This window comes from Harpia harpyja, chromosome 2, assembly GCF_026419915.1.
Source record: "Harpia harpyja isolate bHarHar1 chromosome 2, bHarHar1 primary haplotype, whole genome shotgun sequence".
Lineage (NCBI taxonomy): Eukaryota > Metazoa > Chordata > Aves > Accipitriformes > Accipitridae > Harpia > Harpia harpyja.
The window spans coordinates 86,678,235-86,688,222 of NC_068941.1; the positions used below are offsets into that span (position 1 = coordinate 86,678,235).

General features: G+C 40.6%; 1 long non-coding RNA gene across 1 annotated transcript; it reads left to right on the top strand.

Moving 5' to 3' along the window:
• Positions 1-1,413: 1,413 nt before the first annotated feature.
• Positions 1,414-8,322, top strand: LOC128152709 (uncharacterized). Its single transcript, XR_008238734.1, has 2 exons — positions 1,414-1,548; positions 7,595-8,322. It is a non-coding gene; the product is annotated as an uncharacterized LOC128152709 (long non-coding RNA).
• Positions 8,323-9,988: the final 1,666 nt, after the last annotated feature.

Here is a 9,988-nt window from a genome sequence, read left to right on the forward strand (position 1 = left end):
GTGTTTTTTAAGAGAGAGAAGAATGGGCAATGAACTACCGCAGCGTACAAATAGCAAACCCCTTGTCTGGTGCGTGTTGCACATATCTTACTATGGCATAACACTAAGTGAAGCCCGGTGGACAGATAACAATGCTTCTGCCAGGTTACAATAATATGTGACTGTTATGGGAGAAAGCTCAAACCCAAATGTGAATTTTCTGTAGATAAGCATGTACCTGCTAAGCCCGTGCCTTTTCTCCAAGGTGGTGGGAGGAAAAGAAAACTTTACTCTTTACTCACATTTTGGGGGGGGGGGGAAGTCTATGTCAGAACAAAGCCAGATGCTGAACCCACCATCGTCCCCTCCTATTCTAGATGATACGGAATATTTATTTCCTTCCACATTTACTTTTTTTGCTTCAGAGAAAAAAAAACCCTAGCGATCACAAAAAAAGTCCTGAATGCCAGTGAAGGAGGAGGAAAGGGTCAGGGCACGGTGATCACACTGTCACTTATTTTGCCAGTGTTCACAGAAATTGCCCATCACATGGCTTGGCACACAGGAGATGCCAGAAGCAGGGCTGGCTTTGATGAAAATAGGCTTTGTCACAGTGACTGTCCGCTCTTTTCAGCCATTTCCAAGCCACTGGAACTGTGATGGAGACCTTCGAGCTCATGATTTCACATGACCTAGTGCAGGGCTGTGCAAAGAAACATATTTTGGTCCAGCGCTGGCACATACCCAAGGCAGTTAACCTTGCGTGGACATGGGGCTGTACCACAGGTACACCTTTGCACTGCAGGGTCCTGTCCAGCCTCTCAGGTCAGCAGTCAGAGGGAGTTGTGTATTTTTCCCTTCAACTGAATTAAGCAGTAAAATTTATCATCAAGGCAGGGACCTGAGTTTGGCTTGAAGCAGGAATGTGCTCCCAGGTCTCTCAACCCTAATAATATTAAGTACTTACTAGGCCAAATCAAGACGGAGATTTGCTGTGCAACTCAGCTTCAGATGTTTCTCCTAGGTAGCAGGAGATTCCAGCACATGTCCCTTTGCCAACTAATATTTAATTAGTTCTAGCTGGAAGAGGAAAGACCAAGAGATCCCCATTTCACCATAACGTAGAGTTCACGGGCTCAGGCACAGACCCAGCAGGTAGGAGGCATCAACACAAGTTTGCACCCTTTTTTTTTCAGCTACAGGAGTTAAAAATGAACCTAGCTTTGCACCAGCTTTTAGATTTGAAGTGCTGCCTCTGCAACAAAATCTGGCAAGATGACAGTCTGGGAAATTTTACTGACTTTTTAATACAACCCCTTTGTAGCAGTTTGACGCCTGCCACCTTCTCCCCTGGTACTGTGTAGGAAGCTCAGGCACTTAACTCAGATTTGTTGAATCTATCAGATAACTGGAGGCCTAACAGGCTGTGCTGAATTTAATTTTTCTTTGTGGATCTTGCAGAAAATACTTGTCTTCAGAGGCTTTTCCCTTGGGAGAGCTCAGGAGTTCTTGTTACCAGTGCTTGCAGCAAAGAGAAGTCTTCAAGTTTCCTTGAACAAAGAAATAATGGTAAGATGCTTCATTTCTGCCACTTATTTCCTGAGACCCCATCACCTACTAACCTGGCTATCCTGCTGAATACATTGCAATAGGTCTTGGGGTCACAGCCTGAGACCCACTGCACAGAGACATGGAAAAAGCATCCTGCTTCTGAGATTTTGTATTCGCAGTAAGAGAGAGACAAAGATGGTGCTGTTATGACATAGAAGTATGCTATATACACACAGGAGCCGTACGTAGCAACACTAGAAAAAAAGAAGGGGTAATACCCACTGGTCTCTGCAGATTTTTTCTAGCAAAAATATGTGTATGCCCAGAATATTGATCTGAGTATATACAACAGAGGATGAAGGCATCAGAAGAACTAAGCACATGATGTGGGTTTTTAAAGATATAAGTACAGAACAATTGTTTTTCCAAGATCCTGGATGTCCAGCAATCTGGATGAATCACCTCCTTTCTCCATAACAGGGCAACATGTGACACACAGAAGCAACAACCTGCAGTTGGAAATAGGCAAGTTGGGAGACAAGAGGAGTGGAAGGTGGGAAGTGCAAACTTTCCTATAGCAGCACAAAAGAGGTTTGCAAAACCACTTCAGCGCTTTGGTGATGAAAGCCTCTACTGTTCATAGCTGTTTCTACAGCTCCTTTAAGAAGTTGGTTTGCTAAACAAGCCAATGGACAGAACCTGTTGAAAAGTCCCAGCTGAACAGACAATAAGTTAAACTAATAAGATTAATGCTTAAGTTCTCTTCTTGCCTAAACACCATGGTATAACTCAATATTGGAAGTATGCATGTTCTTCGGAGTACACAGAGACTCTGAACTTCCATTGCTTTATTCGGTTTGGGATGGTAAGGATACAGAGAGAAAATTTAAAAGAAACAACTGGAAATTTCTTTTTTTTTTTAAGTTGTTCGGAACACATTTTCACAGCTGGTAGCAGGAACTTGTGATTTTGTAACTATTACAAATGACTCACAGGCAGAGGAAAAGCACAACATTTAGAAGTGAGATTGCAACCTGGACAGCAGAACATGTGATGAAACTTCATAAAAAAAGTGATTAGCTGGTCACTTTATCAGTAAATAAAATAAATTGTTTTCCCACAAAACAGTCCTGGTCAAGCTATATGACCGGTGTGTTCAATTACCTTCCAGAGTAAATATAAGCTATTTTACAAGACTCTTTCCCAGAAATAAAAGAAAAAGGAAGCTACAACTGAATAGAAAATAGCGCCCTAGCTATTTCAGCCTAAGTCTGAGTCTCCTAAGCTCCTTTATAGTGCTTTTCAGTACCCATTTCACTGAAATTCTAATCTTTCACACTGTTAAATATAAATGGACATCTGATAATGAGATCCACATGGAAATTGCAGATACTCAGAACTTGTCTATGATTCATCAGCTTGAGAATAGCAAGGATGTTTTCAGCCCCATTTGCAAAAAAATATCTTTTCCAGAATCCAAATGAACCGAGGTGACTCACAGTGACCAAGGGTTCCATACCCTTCCTAGCAGACATGACTTTGAGTTTAGAAAGTCTCATCAGAGATGAAATATTGGCCATTTCCCTAGTGTCTCTAAGAGAAGAAACATGGTGCAAGGGCATTTTGTGAGCTGCAAAGTGCATTTTGGATCAGAAGATAGGTTTGGGGATTCTAGAAAAAGTCCTATGGTTGGATAGGACTGCAATTTTGGGCCAGCACTTTGCAGATGTGAAAGTCAGCATTTCAAGTCACTCCCAGGAAAAAAGAATGGTGAGCAATCATCCAGCTGTTTTCTCTGACCACAGCGGTACCCTTCATTAGAAGTTGTTTACTTTCTCACTGTCCTTGCTTGACCACATCCAGCTACTTTATAAAGTAGCATTTGCCTCTTGGGAAGCATTATTCAGTTTTTGGATTCTTTCCTGATCCTAATGTTTGGGTTTGTCATTGAATCCATGTCCATACCACAGGAAAGGTACCTGAAGGAGGGACTTCTGTGAAACACTGATGGTAGCCTGAAATGTCTAAATATGTTGGTATCCCTTCTGTAAACACAAAAAGACAACACAGAGACAGAATCTCTTTTCTAAGCTACTCGTTTAAAAAAGAAAAAGGACTAGTACTTTAAGTTTAATACCTCAATAGAAGGTTTTTGTTGTTTCTCACCACTAAGTCCTTTAGATCAAGAAAAATAAAAGTAATCTTTACTATCTGGATCATATCTTAATCTTAGTCCCCCAAAAGTCACACCTGTGAGGCAAATCAATGGGAAGAGCTTTTCTGATAGATTAAATTTTTTAGAATGTGCTAGAGAGTTTGCAAGGATGGAATTTCCCAAGTAATTTTGAATTTATGGGTCTATTCTCACTGGAGAGAGAAAAAAAAATAAAAATATTGAGGGAAGGGAAGGATTGAACTTGCAAAATATATCTCCACATTTCATATACCCAAGCATTTGCAAGGACATGGTTTTGATTGGGTTCCTCTGAGATTCCCTGAGACATATCCAGGTCTGGATTTTAAAAATAATTAACATATAAGACCACAAGACTGAAGGAACTGTTTGTGCCAGAATCCAGCTCTTGGCCATCATCAGCAAATGTCAATTTCTTTGTGTAGACACACAAGAAGTTGCTCAGAAATATTAAATTTTCACAGTCATAGAAATGGGCAAAGATTCTGGAAACTGATTTGTTTTAATTTATTTGGCTCATCCCTAGCGGGAGTAATGCAATATTGACAGCGTATCCTCCCCCTACTCATGAACACAACTGGTGTTATGTTCGAGCCAAAAGAGAAAATATGAACAGACTCTGCTATTGCAGCATTTTGGCAAAAATTAAAAGTCATCAAATGACTATGGGAGAAAGTGTTGCGATAGAGATATTAGGAAGTTTCACAAGCAGTACAGCCTGAGCCTGCATGAATTTGGGCTGGTTGACTTTCCTCTGTGCCCAAGCTGCAAGAAGACATTTTAGGCTGGTAGCACTCTGAGCTGAAAAGTTTGCCTCAGGATAGAGGTTTCCCTTTCTTCCCAAGCGATTTTACTTTGAGAATGGCAATGGTGTGAGTATCAAAGCTTGGTGAGTAAATCTCATTGAAGGGCTTTTTTCTTAGCTGATATCTAAGTAATCTTGTCCCATTTAGACTGAACATAGAGAGCAATGTTTACTATGTCCCAAGCAGAGGGAACAACTGCAGAATCCTTGGCTCATATTTAGTAGAAACCAATGTATTGGATGGAAATGTCTTTGTGAAAACTAGCTGGATGCAGATGTCTAGATTAAGAATAATTTCCTTAAAAGCAAGCCCAGTCCAGCACAACTTGGCAGATCTAAGGACCTCTAGGAGGTCCACCGCAGAGTAAGAACTTTCCATCCTGTTAGCTAATGGCCTGGCCATGGGGTAGTTTTAGGCACATGGGAAGGTCTGATTGCCCCATCCCACTCTTAAAATGGTCCAGTTCAGTGTACCATGTATAAGATCCTCACTACTCAGCACTGGTGAGACCTCACCTCTGTGTCTGGTTCTGGGCTCCCGAGCACAAGCGCAGCGAGAACATACTGGAGCAAATCCAGTGAAGGGCCCTGAAGATGATTTAGGGCTTGGAGCATCTGTCACATGAGGACATGCTGAGACAGCTAGGGTTGTTCAGCCTCAAGAAGGGAAGGCTTGGGAGCAGATTTTATCAACATATATAAGTACTTGATGGGGGGAGTCAAACTTTCCTCAGTGGTGCCCATTGAAAAGGCAAGATGCAATGGGCACAAATTGAAATACAAGAAATTCCATTTAAATACAAGAAAACCCTTTCCTACTGTGAGGGCGATCGAACACTGGAACAGGTTTGCCCCGAGAGGTTGTGGAATCTCCATCCACGGAGATATTCAAATCCCAACCGGACATGGCTCTGGGCAATCTGCCCTAACTGACGCTGCTTTGAGCAAGAGGGTTGGGCAAGACAATCTCTAGGGGTCCCTACCAACATCAACACTGTTGTCATTCTGTGATTTTGTGTCCCACTAATGGTGTATGTATTGAATGCTCAATTTAAGCTCTTAGGCCAGAAGGGTCAAAGCACCAGAGATCAAAAATGGAGGAAGGGGCAAGCACTGGCAGATAACTGGCCCAAGGGGTGGGAAGCAGGGGAGCCCTTTCATCTCTTAGGACTTATGATAAACACATTAAAGCATGAAATGTGACTTTTAGCTCAAGATGCCATCTGCAGGTGCATGCAACACATTCCTAAACTGTGCCTACGAGTGGAATATCGCAAAAGCAGAAACCTGGATGCGATTCAGTTGGTAGCACAGGAAAGCAAAAAGTAAAATCTTATCTCTTTACCCCTCACAGAGCTTTTCATGAAATTTTCCATACCAGGCATAGTACTTGCTTAGATCAGTCCTATGGCCCATAATGTGCACAATAATAACAGAAACCAGATAGAAACACATCATATTCCAACTTTTTGTAAAGTGGTCCAGCTCCATTGAAATCAGTGAGGATGTAGCTAAAGCATTATCAGAGTTGTCCTTGTAGCAAGCAGGGAGCACATGGAATAGCAGGGTATGAATGAGAAAGGAGTAGGAGAGTTTAGGAGCTGACTTTTAACATGTAGACACTAGCAATGAAGCTGCAAGATTTTAATCAACTACACTGTTTTACATGTGCCATGCACACCATTTGCTTATTTTAGGAACAGCTTATTACTTTGTCTGGTCTACTGTAAATGTTAATGCATGTAAATGCTAATCAAGATACTTGCTCTGGTTTCCCACCTCACCTAATTGGACTGCTTTAGAGCTTGTTTGGAAGTTTGCATTTAGAATCACAAATGGGATTGGATCACATCTCCCTTGTCTCAGCATGGTGGCAGCTGTGCTGCAGAGAAAGAGCAGAAACTAACAGTAGCAAGGCCAATATCTCAGTGAAGCCAAATCCCTTTTTTATGCAAATAAATGTCCTGCAGACTTACTTGGTAATGGTCACACACCTCACTCCAGAGCGTCTAGCAAAAGTAAGGAACTCTATTATTTTACAACAAACGATAGAGGATTTACAGTGACCGCAGGATTTAGGTGAATGTGGGACATGGACATGTTTGTTGAAATGTAGCATATTAAAAATACTGTGATGAGATTTAGGGAGGGAGGGAGTATGAGCTTCTTCCTCCTACTATGAATTTGGCCTGGCTGGTATTAAAGTCTGAGGAGAAGCCCCATTAACTACCATTTGGTTCTCAGTGCAATATTTGGACTTAATGAAAGCAACACTCCTGAATCACAAGAGAACAAAAATAAAATTTATCATGTAGCTAAATGTCTCTCAGTTTTAGTGTGCAACCACTTATGCCAGTTCTGCAGATTTATTCATTTTTTTTTCATTGGCTAAAGTCCGTATCCCCAGAAACTTTACTTGGATGATGAATTTAATGTTTTCTGAAAAGAAAAGCAAAGTGACAAGGTCCATTCTAGAAAAGCAGATGCTTCTTTCAACTTTAAGTTTTTTTCAAGCTTTTCAGTGCACTGATGTGATCAGAAGGAAATACCCATGAAAACTACTCAGATATTCGGCCGCTCCCTAGCAACTTTTACCTAACAATCCCAACACTTTATATAAGATATGATATATATAATATTTAATTTATAAAAATTGTCACAAATATTGTTGGTCAGAAATTCTTTGAGATAAAAAATCTTAATCAAAGGTGAGACATTTGCATCGCACCTATGGTGAAAAAATGCCAGTTTCCTAGCTCAGAACAGCCTGAGTTTCTGACAGCTTTTGTGGGGGTCTAATTGGGAGATCCCTTTCCAGGACTGATGGCCTGAAGACAGACCCTGCTGTATGGAAGAGAGCTGGTATCTCCACCTTCCCTGAGGCAGAGGCAGGAGCCTTGTCTCCAGCCCCTCGGCACATTCACCTTTTCCAAGCCTCCGTTGCCCAGGCTTGGTTGGTTAGACTTGGTAAGAGCTGGAAACAAGACACTTGTAACTGCATGGATTTGGAGTTCTCATTTAATTTTTGTTAAACAACCTTCTCTGGTTTTTTCTTCCTTTCACAGACAATTTGAAAACATCCATTTTTCAATTTCTAAACAGAAACTCTACATGATAAGAATGGATTGTGCTTTCCTATTTGACAGAAGTGGAAATAGGAGCTCAGATGTATTAAGAAATACAGCCTGGAAAGCATTTAAGTGCTGCTAGAATACATGGGACTTAGGAGCATAAATATCACTTCAGATTTGGCCCTCGTATATGACAGTGACATCTTCACTGTTTTTGCTAAAATAATTACCTAGCTACCAAGAAGGAAATCTGATATTTTATGTATGTTAATGTTACTCACTGAGGTTCTCTGTAAAACTGTCCAAGCCAAAATGTTTTCGGCTGTTTGCAATTTTATTACTGATGCAGTCCAGGAATGAGAAAGTACCAGGAGTCCCAGATATGGAGTTTACCTTTTTTTCCTTCTAACACTCCATCTTACTAACATACACTCTCTTTCTTGATTCATAACTCAGTGCTACAACACACTGCTGGTGTTTTACAATTTTCTTTACATCCTGGACTAGTGGCAGGAAAGAAGCCTCAAGAGGAGGACAGCAACCTCTCCTCACTTCAACTCTTCACAAAGAGGAAGAATGAATAGTTCTCTTAGTGGGAAATGAACCTCAGGAAGCTCTCCAAAGAGTCGATTTGAACTATTCATGTGTTGTGCAGAGGTTCCTAGCATGCCAAGGGAACTCGGCATTGAATGAAGAAGACTGGGAGTGAATTAATTTGGGGGGGGGGGGGGGGGGAAATAATCTTTCCGTTGCATCTACTAGATTCAAAGAGAAGGGAGAGAACTAGAGAGAGAGAAAAGAAAAAAGGTACTGGAAGAGAGTTGTTTTGCAAGAAAGTGAAGGTATAATAACCCCAAAATGATAATTGCCATAGTCCTGTTGGGTAGTTGTATTTTACAAGTTTAAGCTCAGAGACTGCAAAGTAAAATACCATCTGGCTTTCTTATAAATCAACTCCCCTGTTTATTACAAACACAACCTGACTTGGGAACCAGCAACGACAATGATGAAAGAATTACCTCTGCTCCTCTGAGAAGTTTGGCAGCTTTCCCATTGCTAATGCTTCCTCTTTGCATCTTCTAACAGTTCAGCCCTTTTTGCTGCAATCTTCATTGTGGGTGCTGAATACTCAGTGTCTGTAATATCTTTGCAAGCCTGACATTGAGTAATAGCTTTCTAAAAATGCCTTGAAGGCCATTTTAAATGTGGCAAAATGGTCTGTAACAAAATAGGTAAATGCAAAAACCTCATGGGATTTATATAAAAAGCCCCTGAAGAAGGGAAGGAAACTAATTGCTGTCTATGTTCAGCTATTGTGTTAAAATACCTTTTGCTTCAACACTTTTCACGGATATAATATTAATACACTTTTTCCTGGGGAGATGTAGCTTTTCTCACAAGAATGTCTATCACCTAGAGGATAAGACATTATTCAGGTCAAGAAACACTCCAGAAAAGAGCATCAGTGTCAGGTACTTTATTATTTTCCCAGATATTGCAGAGCCTCATGGGAGATCCTTCCATGTGTCAATCATCTTTACAGACCCAGATTCTGATTGAGAGGTGTAATCAAATCTCTGGGAAAGGTGGTAAACAGCAAAAAAAGATCAAAGAAAAAAATATTTAATGGTTGCAAATACTTCTATCTACATAAACCTAACTATAATTTGTATGTGTTAGATTATATGTGGAATTTTATCCCACACTCATAAGTGCTTAGGGTTGATAGTGATTTACACAAGATGAAGGAATACTCTCTTAAATAACTGTTTTCTCAGTAACCAGCTTCCTGGGACTGTAAAGAAACAACTAAGAAATAATGCTTTGAGGATTAAAAAACTATTGTATAGACAATTGCCAAAGATTTTATCTGTAGATAACTATCTTTTTCTGCCTTCACTGGAACAGAAGAAAAGTTGATTAGCTTCAGTGAGACATATGTTATGTTTTGTTGTGACCATTACACACAATCTCTGCATGCTGTCCAAATGCTTTGTCAAGGTTGAGCAGGGATAAGGATACCATCGAAGTTCTTACCATAGGTACAGAATAGTATATTACCAACATGTTTTGGCAATGGAGCTGAGCATGTAATGATGAAATAGTGACTTGGGCACACCTTTATAAGCAAATATATCCATGATCCTGATATATGCTATAAGCCACACATTGTAGAAGTTGGAATGACATTAGCGGTGAAAACTATGGTGATGCTCAGGTGACCATAGCAGAAAAAGCTTTCGTACGTGGAAAATAATGTAAGCAACAGTGAACATTAAGACAATCATCCAACACTATATCCTTTATCAGCATCATCCTCGAAGCTGCCTGCATGGGAACTGCTCAGTTGGGTCCCACCTCTCTGGGGCTCCTATGACTCTTGCTGGT